Here is an 11,756-nt window from a genome sequence, read left to right as displayed (position 1 = left end):
TTCGATTCAAGGATCACTATTTAATTTGACTTGATAGATAGATAAATACTGATGAGCCGGTTTTAATAAATAATTTTTTTACATATTTATATTATTTGATAAATAATTGATAGTATTTAGATAATAAGTATTTAAAATTTAAACTTGATTAATAGAATATAAATATCTATCTTTTTATTTAATAAGTTATGAATAAGATAGGAATATAATAAAAAATTTATACGCGAGTAACCACTATTATTTCTAATTTAATTTGATATTTTTTTTTAATTGAAAAACACTTACAATCATATGTTATGAAATATAAATTTACATGACTCTAGTTTGGATTGGTTGTGTATATCAATTTTATTATTCTTCAAAAATAAATTACGAAACTATGATAAAATTGATATTCATATCATTTTAGTAACATGAGAACTCCATATTCATACAAAAAATAACTAAAGAGCTTTATTAGAAAATATAAAAATATACTCTAATCACTTCATAATTTAAATAAAGTCATTGATTCATATTTATATTTTAGGGCTATTCTTTAATTTATTCTTGAATTTTTACATTAAATTTTACCTTTAAACTATGGCGAAGATCACGATGGTTTTATACTATGGTTTTTTAATAAATACAGAATATTATTTAAAAATATTTGAATAATTACATTCCAAGTAATCTTTCGTCCAATTAATACTTAATATTTCAAGATAATTTTTAATTTAATGATAAAAGATATTTTTAAACCAGCGTGCATGTCAACTTAGATAAAGTTTTTTTCTTAGACGATCATAATGATTGTTATAGTATTTAGCTAATAAGTAAATGCCGAAGCAGAGTGAGAGGGAGCAAAGCGTACTGAGCAGAGAGCATTATTGAAAATTACTAATACCTCTTGTATAGCTAGGATTTACTATGAATATATATAATGTAATCTAATTTGATATATAGTGAAATACAATTCTTCACTCTTATGGAAGTATATATATACTGTCGAACCATGTTAAATATGTGTGTTTTTTTTGTTTTTTTTCTTTTGCGGATTTCATCATCCTTATATTGTATGTTTCACAACAATGATGTATTCCTTACATCAACTTGATGTATCAATTGAAATTGAATGTTAAAACTTATGTTGAACGTAGACAATACCACAAAAAGTGGGGTAGCTAACCTTATTTGTGAAAATGATCCAAAAAATGTTAAAAATTATGAAGTCATGGACAGGAAGTGAACACAAATATAACATGGAGGTAAGTACATGCAACTTTTGTACCACTTTTTCAATGTGTTTACTCGTAAGTTCTTAATTAATTTGTGTGGTTTAGCATTTCTCTTTTAGAATAGAATAGGTCAGAGAAACTAACTTTTATAGTGTTCGCATAGTTATTAAATCTGGATCAGCTTGACGGATCGATTTAGAACCTGATCGATTTGGTAGCTGGACTGATCCGAGTAAGTTAAAAGATCGGGATGAGCAAAAACCTGGCAAAACTCGGTTGACCCGTGACCCGGGCGACCTGACAAAACTTGGCTGAGACCTGATTTTTTTTTCAAATGTGTTTTTTCTCCTAGCCAAATACCTTATTTTTTATATTTTTTTTAGTTGATTATTAACCATTTTCAAAGTTAACTATATAAATACTAGAGGAATATTTTATTTTTTCAATGTGGGATTTGAAACCCGTTGGTATATATACTCTATATTCACAAGAAAAACATTATTTTTTCAATGTGGGATTTGAAGCTTTTTAGTATACATACTCTATGTTCACAAGAAAAAGTTATGTTTTTTCAATATAGAATAAAAAATCCTTTTGGTTTAAATACTTCAACTTAAAAAGATAACATACTAACATAATATCTTTTTAATGTGAGATAAAAAAATATTTTGAAAAAATATTTTAAACTTCATTATTTATAACATGTATAGCCTATATTCACATGGATAATTTTTTTATTTTTTTCATATTAAATACTAAAATTTTAATTTTTCTAAAAGAATTTCAGGATTGACCCGGGTCAATTCATGTAACCTGAAATCTAGTTTTTTTACTATATCAACTCTAGGATCAGGTCTGATAACTATAAGTGTTCATTGGATACGCAAAGATAAGCCTCTTCAGTGAGAAATATTTAATTTTAGGAAAGAGGCTCCATCATCATTCACAAATATCTTATTTGTGAGAAAAAAATATCTTATTTCTACATGATAATTGTTGTGGCTCGTGCATGTATTCTTAGTATTTAGTGATCGTTTGTCTGTGTCTGTGACATGGTTTTTAATTTTTTTTTAAATTAAATAATTTTTTTTATTTTAATGTGCTAATATTAAAAATAAATTTTTTAAAAAATATTATTTTGATGTATTTCCAAGTAAAAAATATTTTAAAAAACAACTGCTATTACAATGATAAATACAGCCCTAGTAATGTGATGTAGAGTATTTTTTAAAAGAGTTTTTTAATTAAAAATATATTAAAATTATTTTTTCAGAATTAGTTTTTTATATTAACACATCAAAACTATAAGAAAACATCTAAAAAGCATTAATACAATGTTTTTAAGGTAAAAATCAATTAAAATAACACTTTTTGAAAAATAAAAATTATCAAAGGGTCATAAATTAAATTCAAAGAAAGAGTAGAGCCGTGATGATGGGTGTCCTCACAAATAAGGTAGAGCATAAAAACAAATAGCCATTGATATTTGTTAAGAGAATTTGTCCGGTGAAGTGTTCAACTCACTAAGATATTTGTTCAGGAAATGGTTATTTTAAATTTGAGATGTATACAACTCATATAATATAGTGTAATCAAATTTTAGCTAGAATAAAGAATATATAAGGGTTATTAAAAAGTTACATATATAATTATTTTTCATTAATTTAATTATGGATGGGATCGATCGAGGGTGCTTCCACGCACTAATTCGTGCTCCAATTAATACACAAACTTGGACGTCAACAAAATACAAATTGGGATTGGGTGGGACAATTGCTAACATCCTTTTCAATTTGTATTTAATTAAATCTACGAAATTAAAACCAAAGAAAACCTTTTATTGATGCTCCCAATTCTCTCTTAATTTTCCTTAATATTCTACCTATAATTAAGAATGGAATTAATTCTACTTTATGTATATAGAAACATATATCAGAAGGATCTCGCACCACTTAATAAACCATTAATTTAGAGACTTTTTTCTTATGCTTATCCTCTTTAAATATTGGTCATGATCATAAACAAAATCACACACATATATATATCTTGTATGCATAGCTAGCCCGCCCACAGAAACTCAATGATGGCCATACATTATAATACTACTTGCTCGATCACATCTGTGTCATTGATTCAAGTTGTAGCCATTTCTCCAACAAGCCCTCGCCACTAACCTTCACCAAATCAAGATTTTTTTCTCTTGGTTATATGCTTGATGCCAATACATCTGGTAGGTCCAGAAGAAAAGGTGGTTTCATCACATAGCAGCATAAATTCGAGATGTGACGGGGAAAGGTCGTCAGTCTATGATCTTCATTGAAACAAGAAAAAACAGGAAGGATCGTAAGAAAGATTTATTAACCCCACATATATTATAGACTTGGATGAAGAAAGAAAGCAATAATATTAATTGTTCCATCTAAACTTTAATTATTGTGTGTTTTCTCAAGTCTTATCCTTGTTTTATTTGACGGCTTGTAATTTTCCAGCTTTAATTACATCATTAATTAATCAATCCTCCAAGAATCGTTTACTTTGTGCATGATTAAGAAGGTCACCACATGATGCTTGATTAGTGTGAAATCATCCAAGAACATGGATAATCCCACGTTAAAATAATAATTAAAGATGCAAATAAACAAATATTAAACAATTAATCCTAATTAATACAAGCATATAGTGATAATAAATAATCAGTAACTATGCTCATCATTAACAATAGAAAGCTACGACCCGCGTGCTCCTATGCCTACTTTAACCTTCCAAAAGAACTCTCTAGTTTTTGTCTAAGTTGACATTAATCCTTTGTTCTTATTAACCTTGATTAGACATTAAACCGAAAGCATATAGGATGATCCTAAGAAAATATCTTTAATTACTAACATTATACTCCAAGTGAGTTGTATTAAGGATATATAATTATCTAATCCATCTAATCATCGCAAAATTAAGTGGGGTCGTGAGGAAAGGGGAAAGTAAAGCAACTAGCTTTGGAACTACTTAAAAATAAAAATAAAAAAGAGCCTTAGCACTAATAACATGAATTATTTTTTTAATGTTAATGGGGGAAAAGATAGATTAATTTAATTATGCATCTATGGATTCTAGAGTGACAAGGCGAATAAAAGTTGAAAAATGAAAGTATTACTTCGTTGTGTGTGTGTGGTTTGGACCCTTTTAAACTACTTCCTTGAAGCTGGATGAATTGAAAGGAGGAAAACTTAGGGCAAAAACATTAAAAAGTACTTTCTTTCTTCAATTAACGCAAGCAATTTTGTCTTCTTTTCATCTTTTGAGGCATTTGGAAAGTACCTTGACAGTAGAAAGCAGATGGAATATTTCATACGGGAGTAGTTAACAGGCAATAAATATATCTAGGGGAGGGGAAATTATATTTAATCACTTGTTGGTTGACTTGCGTGGAGGTTATAAAGTAATGGTTAATATGCAAAGTAGGGTGTCGTCTTCTTCTTCTACATTATACTGCTACTTTATTGTTCATTTGATTAATTTAATTAAATTATTCAGGGAGTTAGCCATGGAAACTTGAAATCTTATTACTCCTCTTAATTTCCTTGCTTTTTTTTTTGCAAATTCTACTTGTATACTTGGTTTTTTTGTTGAGATTTGAGAGGTTTTATCTTTTATTATTATATATTATTATTATTATTATTATTGTCATTGTTAAGGAAAATACCATTCTTTTAAGATACATCTTCAGTTAGTTTGCATGTCTAAAGAGGTGATTTGCTTCACCACAAATTACTAATTAAAAGCAATTTATCATTGTGTGTTTATAGTTTAGAGGATTAGAGAAGAATTAATCAATTAATTATTCTTTAAAATTTTATTTCTCAATACTGCCTATCACTGTTTTTCTTTAATAACCAGTATACCATAGACTTAATAGTATTATGGTTTAATCAATAAAAAAACTCAACTATTACAAAAAGAAGAATTAATTATCTTGTCATGGTATAATTCTAAGTGATAATGTTTCAAAATTTAATATCCCAGAAATGATGTTTCCTAGTGTTTGGATAGTGATTAATCACACATTTAAGTCAATATTATAATCCTATGGAGCTTAGGAAGTAGGTGGTTGTTGGTAGAGAACCCAATACCTCCTAAACAGTTCATTTTAGTGGGGGTTTAGAGACCATCAAATAATAAAATCAGTGACTTTTTAGTTAGAGATTCCAATAAATAAAATAATGAACTTTAAATTCTAAGAATAAAAGTGTTTATTCTTATTTTTATATGATCAATGCTATATGAATTAAATTATGAATACTTATAAGAGAGAAATTGTGAACTTTTTACCTTAATGGTTTATGAGGTATTTATAATCCATGAATCTTATTGTTCTTATGATAGCATTAATGAGTAATAAATATAAGGGACAAATACCCCTTATACATCAATAATGAGTTGGGAATATGATTGGCTATTGAGAGAGTTTTTATACATCCATATATATAAGGAGATAAATATTCCTGACATGAACATTTTATGTTAAAAGTCTTAAGAATAAATAAATAGAGTCTTATAGCTCTGCATCAACCTAAACCAAATGGGTTTGACATGTAGCCAAGCTTAGGGGCAATCGGTCCGAAAGCTAGCCAAACCCACGTCATTACCAAATTTAATAATTTTACCAACAAAACTTTTCATTGGTATTTATTCTCACAGCTCGTCAGTATTATTTTACCAACGAGATCACGGACATAAATAGTCCATTGAAAAAACCCTCGTTGATAACTTATGGTCTGTCGGTGAGTCCGTTGGTAACAAATTTATTGATGGATTTACAGATAGACAAAGCACGCCAAAAAAAATCTACTCACTTCATTTTGTTGTTAAATCCATCGGTAAATTTAACATACTTCCGACATGAAAACCATATGTAATTTCATTGGTGTTTTTATTTTTTCATCGGTATATCCGTCCATAAAATATAACTTATCACCAATGGTATACCATCTGTAATTTCATCGGATAGATAACAATAACAGTGGTATTTGCAGTAATTCTTTTTCAACCCTCTAGAATATACCGACGAAAATGGTCCGTTGGTAACCCGTAATAATTTAAAATATTGTTTTAAAAAAATATATTGAACATAAATAGAAAAATATTTAAAATATATTAAAATCAAATAAAAATATAAAATATAAAAATAAATTAAAATAATATAAAAATTAAATATTTATTACAAATTTAAATATTTTTAGGTTCAAATACAATAAATCTAAAATAGAGACGACGCTGAAGGAGGGGGAGACTGATCGTCGTCGGGATCGTTGGACCAATAAAGAGGAACACATGGATCATCCATATGTGATCAAATCTCCATTACCACTCGGCGGAGTTTTCATAATCCGCAGTGAGTCATTCATATTTTTCATTAAGATGGGCCATTTGATCCTATAATTGTTAATTTAACATCACCGTAAACTTTGGAGTTTGAGTGCTCGAAACTGATTGAAAACATCCAACGGTTAAAATACTACGGGTCATCCACAAGTTTTTAGTTGTAATGTTAGAGAGTCCATACACTTGATTTCTACCGGGCTTACTGGATAATCCTGCCTTTAACCATAAATTTGAATCAATATCTGGATGGTTCGAATGATCATCCTCATATATCTTCTTCAAGCGGTTGTTATATGTATCTTAAAAAGAAAAAAATAAATTCATCAAATTGAAGGAAATTATAACTTAATAAAAAAATGGTTGAAAACCAACATACCACAAAGTGTTGAGCTTGACTATCCACGAATTGTTGCATCTCTTTTTGGCGGTCATCACTCTGCACATGCTTTTCAACCAAAAGGTCCATCGGGTTTAGTTCTCTTCCATGAACCGTAGCCTGCATGATAAAAATGTTGTCAATTAAACATATAAAATAAAAATAAAAAATAGATGTAATAAAAAAATCTTATCATCTGTTTTGCATGCAAAATAAACAGAACAGAGTCGCCGGTATGCATGGTAACGAAACCGTGAACACGTCGGTGCTGGTTCTCCGCACCAAACTATGACCGTTGCGTGAAGCGCACGGACATCACATGTTGGATGTATTCCATCCATACAACCTTCAAGATATATAGCAGTCTGAAATCATTTCAAACCACCATATCATTCCAAACTGGAAGCTCACTTTTTCTCACATATGTTTTTGCTTTCTTTTGAACCTCGTACAAAAAATCATGCAACGTATATGTTACCAATAATTTATCTGTTAGTAAATGAAAAATAAAATTTTAATACTTGAAAAAAATTTATCATGATTTCAATCTTACCTAGTTGCAACATGATTCTCCCAAACTCTTCTCACAACATTATCATCAGTTCTTTCCCATTCAGATTTTCCCTTGTAGTAAAAATATATAAAAGGAAAATTTCAGAAATTTCAATAAACTAACAAAATTAATATAATAAAAAAAATATATTTAAGTTAATACTAACTTTAAACCTTGAAAATCATGCATTAACCTGCAGTTTCCATTCAGGATGTTTGAAAACCTAACTCAATTGAAACAATAAAATTTCCATTGACGATTTAAAGGCCGATGTTTGCAGCCTCAATTTTTGTAGGTATTTCTTCAATAAAATTATTCTTAAAAAAATTATTAAACATGTTGTGAAAACAAAACAAACTTACATTGAAAGGTCATCCTTCCACTAAGCCTCATACTTGCAGGTAAATGGATCCCGTTGTAAAAGTACCCTCCCCTGATGTAGCGGTATCACACTTGACGACCCTACATCATGAGTCGATGCTTGTGCCTCAGGTGTCTATTCCTGGTCGGCACCTAATAACTCGTGATCGTCAGCATTGTTGCTAAAAGAACTAGTAGCAATCATGTCCTCACAATGTGTAATAGACTTTTCCCTAGGCATTTACACAAATTAATGGAAATAAATTAAATGATTTATATTATTAAAAAAATTTAGCAGCACCTCTCTATACGGGAGACTACCTAAAAATTTTAAACCTGCAAGTACACAATATATATGTCACAAACCAATTTATTTTATCCAATTTCTTCCAACAAATTACAATAATTCGATTTCACATAAAATTATCATTTTCTAAGTGTTAATATATATAATCCTAAATTTTCAAAAAAATTAATCGAAATTTACAAAAATTAAAAATAATAATGAAAATTAATGCTATATATTTAATTGAAATTAAACAACAAAATTGAAAAAAAAACTAAAATCAAACAAACTAATGAAAAAAGTATTTCAATAAAACCTAAAATTCAACACAATTATTTCTAAGTGGTAATATTGTGATCCTAAATTTACAAAAAAAATATTCTAAATGAAATAAATAGAAAATAATAACTAAAATTCCATAAAATAATGCAAAGATTATTTGAATAACAACTAAAATTTAACACAACTATTAATTCATAAAATTATTAAAAACACAAAATTGAACAAAAATAATGACCTAAAAAAACAAAAATAATGCAAAAAAAAAAAACACACATATAAAGAAGAAAAATGGATGAAAAATTCTTACCATTATGGCGTGCTTAGTTTCGGCTTAGAGTTAAAAAAAATAAAAACAAAATAAATGAAAAGAGATTTAAAAAAACAAGAAAACAAGAAAAATATGAAGAAAAATAACATACCTTGGGATAAGAAGAGAAGATAATGCTTGATGAGAAGAGAAAAATAACGTGAACAATTGACAGAGAGTAGAGAAGAGAATATAAAAGAGAAGAGGAGAGGGTACGAAAATGAATAAAATAAAGCGTCGTCTGTTGTGCCCATGGTCTTTTATATTATGTTTCACCGATGGAATGATAGATGAAATGAAATATTAAATATTAATATCTTTAAAATTTTTGTCAATGATTCTGTTTGTGCAGTCTAGTTGAAATTTTCATTGTGCTTGAAAATTTTTAGAAACCCTCCAAATATTACTAACATATTATCAACGGCTTTTTATTCTATCGGTGATGCCATCGGCAAAAGAGCAAATAGTCAACCGTCAAAAAGAGCATTTTATCGATGATTCTGTTAGCAAAAGCATTAATTATCAGTGTCTTGAGAATTGAAGAGTGCTAGGGAGAAGGGGAAAAGTTCTCATAGTTTCCGGAATATATCAATGGAAACAGTCTATTAGTACACTCATGTGTAATGAACATCGTGAACAGTTCCACGGAGAAGGGAAATAATTCTCATTGCCACTGAAATATACCGATTGACACATTTCATTGGTATTTTCATTGGAGTAAAAAAAATGTTTGGTACCAGATTTGATATGTATTCCATATCTATCCATCATGCAAATATTTAAATTCACAGTTGCACGTATAACACAATAGCATCAATTCACATCACAATAATAATAAAATATTTACTTGTCATTCAATAATAAATTAACATCATTGTCATTACATTGAAGTGAATTTCATCCATAAAAATTACATTATAGTTTATGGCATTACACATTCGTGTTTTGTAAATTAATCAGAATTATCTTCTTCTTCATCAATTGACTCATCCTCAACTCTATCATAATCTTTTACGTTGATTTTATTGTTATCATCATCTTTATCAACTTATGTGTGTTCATTGGAGCTCAAAACATCATTCAACTCCTTAGCGTCAACATCAACAAAAGTATTCTTGACGAAGGAAAATTTTGAATTTTCTTCTAAGTCATTAGACGGAGCAACTCAATATGGATCAACTAACTCACCAAGTTGAAAGATATCATTTCCCACAGTTAATTCATCATTCCCATCATGAACAACATCGACACGACTCTTGGGTTTAGTTTTCACTACGAATAACCAATCAACTCTTGAATGGTCCTTCTTTCTTCTATTTCATAGCCTCTTCCGTATTCTCAATCGGAATAGCCAGGCCTTAAATCTGGTGTATATGTAATAAACTTGTTAGCATTGCTTGGTAAAAACAAAGACATCGTTGATGTTGTGGAGTCTAACCTTTGAATTAATTTCGACCAAATCATGATGGGGATATACTTTGATTCCTCTACCAATGGTGTCATTAGGAGAATGCCCACATGTTATACACTATGTCCATTTTGTATTTTCAAGGTAGTACAACATGCATAAGTTTGGACACATGTCAATATTTTGGTATCCTAGGCCGAGAAGGTTTATCACGAACTTAGCAACATAAAAGTTTTATTTCAGCTTATTCCTTTCTGGTAAAATGCTTCTCGCTCATTCGATAATTCTGTCATAACCAACCTCACTCAACCCATAATCTGACTTGATGATGAACACATGTGCAACGACCGATAATTTACTGTAATTTATGCAATTATCTCATAATGGTTTGTCAGAATTTTTCAAAAGATAGAAAAAAATCCGGTCGCGTCTACATTAGGTTCTTCATCTATAATTGGACATTGATCGACATGACTCTGATTCATTCTCATTGCATCCATAATTATATTCATATAAGGATTATTGTTGTCATCTACAACTCCATACACGTTATTAGCACTAGAAGTTGACCCAACCACCCTTTTCTACCATGGTATCATGAGGAAGATATGGTTCTCCATGTGCATATTAACACAGATATTTCTCCATAAACCCTTTTGATAGAAGATGCATCGTTACAATATTTGGATCGAGAAACTTTTTATTCTTGCATCTCTTGCATAGACATCTAATACCACATCCACTAATATTTCTAGGATTAGATAATATGTAATTAATAAAACCCTGAACCCCATTACAACAATCTATAATTCGCAACCTTTTGGGTGAATCTCATACATCCATTACTTATATCAGACTTATATAAAATAATGATGATAACATGTATTAATTAACTATGTTAACTAATTAAATTTAAAAAAATATTGGTTTAGCTCAAATTTATTCAATCTATTTTAATAGCTCTCTTAATTCATTATCAATTATCTACATAAAATTAAATCTCTACACATTTACCAAAAATTACAACTCGTCAATAAAATTGACAAAAATATAAAACGAACCCGTTAAATAAGCCATTATTTATTTCATCACAAAATAACGAAGTCAAAAATTTGATATAAGTTTCATCAATTTACAATTAAATATAATTTTAAAAAATCTAAAACAAATCCTAACATGTACAAATCATAAATCCATACAACAAATCTAATTTGTATGTGAAAAAACTATAAAACAAGTAAACACCCAGACAAGATACATATACTACAAAAATATGAAAAAAAATTAACATTTTAAAATTGTGTTCAAATAAAAAAAGAAGGTTGATTTGCTTACTTAACGTGGAAAGTCCTTAATAAAATTTTAATCAGAACATGGATGTTGACAAATCAAGTGTTGTGGTGACTGAATTTATTATGGAAGGTTGAATTGTGTTGAGATTAGGGAAGGGGGTGGTTGTTTGTTGCAGAAAAATATGCACAAGGAAGAAGGAGAAATGAGGGAAAGGGAGAGGAGAGACGATCATCAGGTCATAAATTAAATATTACCAATGGAATGACCGACAAAAATATTTCGTGAATAACTTTGTTGG

Source organism: Populus nigra, chromosome 3 (assembly GCF_951802175.1).
Source record: "Populus nigra chromosome 3, ddPopNigr1.1, whole genome shotgun sequence".
NCBI lineage: Eukaryota > Viridiplantae > Streptophyta > Magnoliopsida > Malpighiales > Salicaceae > Populus > Populus nigra.
This window is presented reverse-complemented; position numbering follows the sequence as displayed.